Source organism: Phoenix dactylifera, chromosome 1, assembly GCF_051530095.1.
Source record: "Phoenix dactylifera cultivar Ajwa chromosome 1, Ajwa_hap1_PhDact_Kaust_v1.1, whole genome shotgun sequence".
Classification (NCBI taxonomy): Eukaryota; Viridiplantae; Streptophyta; class Magnoliopsida; order Arecales; family Arecaceae; genus Phoenix; species Phoenix dactylifera.
Genome location: NC_143190.1, coordinates 63,801,261 through 63,805,440, shown reverse-complemented (window position 1 = coordinate 63,805,440; position 4,180 = coordinate 63,801,261). Strand labels below are relative to the sequence as shown.

General features: G+C 41.0%; 1 long non-coding RNA gene across 1 annotated transcript; it reads left to right on the top strand.

The window, feature by feature from the left end:
• The first annotated feature begins 3,189 nt into the window (after positions 1 to 3,189).
• Positions 3,190 to 3,850, top strand: LOC120105688 (uncharacterized). The gene is made up of 2 exons (XR_015975116.2): positions 3,190 to 3,404; positions 3,533 to 3,850. It is a non-coding gene; the product is annotated as an uncharacterized LOC120105688 (long non-coding RNA).
• The last annotated feature ends 330 nt before the right edge of the window (positions 3,851 to 4,180 follow it).

Genomic DNA, 4,180 nt, shown 5'->3' with positions numbered 1-4,180 from the left:
TTGACTCATGTTTCATGGGTTTTTAGAAATGGGAGGAGTGTATCATGAGACTGCTTGCTCCCTTTTATATCTCCTCAATAAAAAGGATCACATATGCCTAATTTCCTCCTAAGCGTGCAAAATCTATCTTCACTCAAAGGTTTTGTGAGTATGTCAGCTAATTGTTTCTCAGTACATACATGCTCAATACATATGTTTCCATTTTGCACATGATCTCTAATAAAATGATATCTTATTTCAATGTGTTTGGCTTTAGAGTGCTGAACCGAATTTTTAGTAAGGTTGATGGAACTAGTATTATCACACTTTATAGGAATGTTATCTAGCTTAACTCCATAGTCCTCTAGTTGTTGCTTAAGCCATAGTACTTGAGCACAACAACTGTCGGCAGCTATATATTCAGCTTCAGCTGTCGACAGTGCCACTGAATTCTGCTTTTTGCTAAACCATGATACTAAGTTATTTTCTAAAAATTGACATGTTCCACTAGTGCTCTTCCTATCTAATTTGCATCCAGCAAAATCAGCATCTGAGTAGGCAAGTAAATCTAGACAGGAGTCTCTCGAGTACCATAATCCTATGTTTGTAGTTCCTCTTAAATATCTAAGGATTCTTTTAACAGCACTTAAATGTGACTCCTTAGGATCTGATTGGTATCTAGCACATATTCCTACACTAAACACGATGTCTGGTCTACTAGCAGTAAGGTAGAGCAAGGATCCAATTAATCCTCTATAAAGCTTAATATCAATACTCTTTCCTTTCTCATCTTTGTCTAGCTTACTAGTAGGATTCATTGGAGTGCCTACTCCCTTGTGATTTTCATTCCCAAACTTCTTTAGTATTTTCTTTGTATACTTAGTTTGATGAATGAAGATACCTTCTTTAGTTTGTTTGATTTGTAATCCGAGAAAGAAACTTAGTTCTCCCATCAAACTCATCTCGAATTCTCCGTGCATTAAATTAGCAAACTCTTTGCAAAGATTATCATTTGTGGCACCAAAGATTATGTCATCCACATATATTTGTACCACTAGCAGATTTTCGTCCTTTCTTTTGAGAAAAAGTGTTTTATCTACATTTCCTCTACTGAAGTCATTATTTAGTAGAAATTTGCTTAATCGATCATACCAAGCCCTAGGTGCTTGCTTCAATCCATATAATGCCTTATGTAGTCTAAACACATGATTTGGCAATTCATGATTCTCAAAACTAGGAGGTTGCTCTACATATACTTCTTCCTCTATAAAACCGTTTAAGAATGCACTTTTTACATCCATTTGATACAATTTGAAATCCATGAAACATGCAAAAGCTAGAAGTAATCTAATAGCCTCTAATCTAGCTACGGGAGCAAATGTTTCATCAAAATCTATCCCTTCTTCTTGATTGTATCCCTTAGCTACAAGTCTAGCTTTATTTCTTACAACTACCCCATTTACATCTAATTTATTTCTAAAGATCCATTTTGTTCCAATTACAGAGTTATGCTTTGGTCTCTCAGTTAATGTCCATACATTACTTCTTTTGAATTGATTTTATTCTTCTTGCATAGCATTTATCTAATTGGTATCTTTTTCAGCTTCTTCATAAGTCTTAGGTTCTAACTGTGAAACAAAAGCAAGATAATCATTTAAATTTCTAAGAGAGGATCGAGTTCTTACCCCTTGAGATGGATCACCAATGATTAAGTCTTTAGGGTGTCACTACAGGAAAAGTCGGTTTTACCGACGCATTTTTGCCGACGCTTTTTACAAGCGTCGGCAATTTTCGGTCTATTGTCAAAATTTGCCGACACTTGTAAAAAGCGTCGGCAAAAGACGACGCTAAAAAGCGTCGGTGCAGTCTTGGACCTAAGACGACGCTACAAAGCGTCGTCGGAAGCCAACGCACCTACATCCCAACCCTCTTCTGACCATCCCTCCTCCCTCCTCCCTCCTCCCTCCTCTCTCCGAGTTTCCGATTTCCCGGCCACCGCCCTCCTCTCTCTATTTAACTAGTAGTATTACCCACATCTCTCTCGCCCTCCTCGTCTTCTCTCTCTCTCTAACCCATCAACGGTGCCTTCTCATCATCATCAACCCCCCTCCCTAACCCCCTCCGGATTCAAGAAGCAGAGGCTCCGGCGATGATGTCTTCGCCCGCCTCTTCGCCGCCTCCTTGGATCCCGACTTCGCCCCTCTCTCCCCCGAACCGCGGATCCTCAAGTCCCGCCTCGTCGCCGGCGAGACCCTCTACGGCCTCTTCCTCCTGCGCTCCTCTCCGACCCTCGCCGAGATCGCCGGCCTCGCCGGCTACGACTACATGGTCGTCGACATGGAGCACGGCTCTGGCGGCATCGCCGAGGCCCTCCCCTGCCTCCGCGCCCTCGCCGCCGCCCGCACCCCAGCCATCCTCCGCCGAGGCCCTCCCCTGCATTATCCCATCATTTATTTATTTATAATTGCATTACATTTATTATCACTGTTTTTACTTCCAGATTTGAGAGAAGATGGTGTTTGTATGGTAAAAAAGATTATGCAGCAAGTGCCAGGTGGTATGGTGGATTCTTGATTAGATTTGTAGAAGAGCTTGCAGTTTCGGATGGAATAACATTTACATGAAAATTAGGCATGTTTGGTGGAAGAGAATGGTAAGCATATTTAGAAAACAATTACATGCTGCATCTAGGAAAACAATCCAGCATTCAGCAATTGCTCTTCCTAATTTTTGCTTGTTTGGTTAAAGAACAAATCTCACAAGTTAATAAGCACAGAAATGGTGCAGACGTAGAGCTCCAATGTTCTGATCAGTTCTCTGCACAGAAATGGTGCTTTCCCTTCTCACTTCTTTGAGCTTTGATGAAGCTGGTAGCTTGTGTAGATGGGGCATCCGTGTGAGGATGGTTTAGTAAGAGATCCCTTTTGGGGTTGTTGACTTCTATTATCTTGTCATTTGATGTTTTTCCTAGTGGATTTGTAGTGATAGAAATGGGTTTTCTTAGTCTGCTTTGGGTTTGTTGTGAGTTTTAGGACAAGAAGGAAGGGCAGGTTGCAGAGGAAGCCGGGACCAATGAAATCGATGTCCATGGTGATGCTGGGAGAGAAGAAGACGATGTGGTGGTGGAGATCCATGCAGGGTTCAAGCCGGTAGATCCCTTCTGAATGTAAGTGGCTAACGTGTCCTAATAGAGACCTTTTTTCTTGCTATGTGAGACTGTATTTATCTATAAAGTTCCCTGATTTATGGTATGATGACATGTTGTTTGCCCGTATGCATGAGATATTGGAAGTCCTCTGATGAATCATATTGTACATTTTGCACCAAATTTAACAGTAAGTTATTTTGTAGGTTCGAAGTCCTCTGATGGTTCTGCAAGGCAGATGAGGGAAGTTGCATGTCCCACCTGCACAGTCCATCTTCAGGTCAGGCACCTAGGGAAGTTGCATGTCCCCGCCCCTTTCTCTTCCCCTTCTCTCATTCTCTTGATTATTTTGCGCACTGTTTCCGCATGCTGTTTGGCCCGAATTATATGATACAAGTTGTTTTGCAGGTTCAAGTTCCAGCCTCGGGGTCTGAAACAATAGAATGTGGTGTGCGCCAGCACCCATTCCTGGTTGGTGCTCATTGATGTCTTCTGATTTTATCACATCGTGGTAATGCATCCGACTGAGCTTCAGGAAATTTTCTGTGTCACAGCTAATAGGCTCGGTTACCGGCTTTGTATATTCATTAATATGGTCATGTTTTACTCATTAGACTTGGTGGTTCTTTGTATATGAATCTTCTTTGAGCAGGCATATTTGGGATCGTCAAGTGTGTTAAGTGGGTTCGGATGACTGGAAACTAATTTAAAATGCTTGGATGGTTTTATTTGTTGATGCTTGTCTAGTCTGGCATTAGCAATTTACTCAATAAATTAGCATTAGCTGTTCTTCTTCTTTTTTCAATGTTCCAAGTTCCAACTAGGAGTAGGACCTCTATCTATTCTTGAAACACATTGATTTCCAACATATTGAGGTGATATGTGTCGTATTACATAAGAAAAATAAGAAAACAGAATTGCTTATGTTGGATTATATTTATTAGTTTGCCCCAGTTTAATTAAAAGGAAGAGAAGATAAGAGGAATTAATCACATTGTTTTTATTCTTAGTAAGTACGTACGTCTCTTCTTATGCTCTCAATTGAGGATTGTTGCT